Here is a 728-nt window from a genome sequence, read left to right on the forward strand (position 1 = left end):
TAGATTATTATTTACTTGGATTGTTATAATTTATATTTATAAATTATAAATTATTATCAATTTATATATAAAAAATTTATTTTAAATTTCTTTTACTTTTAACATAAGTTATTGAGCAAGTCCTAAGTGGACTTAAGCTATATACATTGCAAACTCTCCCTTTTATTTTCTTCACTTCAGTGTATAAATTTTCATTTAATACAGTAAACTTTAATAATGTACCATCATAATAAAAAATACCAAAAAATTAATTACTATTTGTTATTTTTAAGTATGCTATACAATGATAGCACAAATCTATTATTCATGAATCTAAAGAAAAAAAATTAGTGTGAGTACTCACATATGTGTTATTTATAACCAAAATTTGGATTTACTTGAGAGAAATGGTTAATTATAAAAAGATCTTGAAGATATATGCATGACATTTTTTTAGACTCTAACTAGAATTTTTATCCGTAATAACATTACGGGAATATAAATTTTTTAAAAGTACAGTCCACTTTGTTCAATAGATTATGCACGACACAAAAAATTTATAAAATCAAACTACTTTTATAAATAAAAGTCGTTGATTGACAAAAGTCTCTGACTAAGAAGACCAAGGTATCTGTAGATTAAAAAATCAAATAATAAGATTTTTAGTTATTATTTTTATATGAAAAATCTAATTTTTTTAATAATTAATTTTAACATTCGTTATCTAAAATTTAAAATAATTTAACGTG

Source organism: Arachis ipaensis, chromosome B02 (genome assembly GCF_000816755.2).
Source record: "Arachis ipaensis cultivar K30076 chromosome B02, Araip1.1, whole genome shotgun sequence".
Classification (NCBI taxonomy): Eukaryota; Viridiplantae; Streptophyta; class Magnoliopsida; order Fabales; family Fabaceae; genus Arachis; species Arachis ipaensis.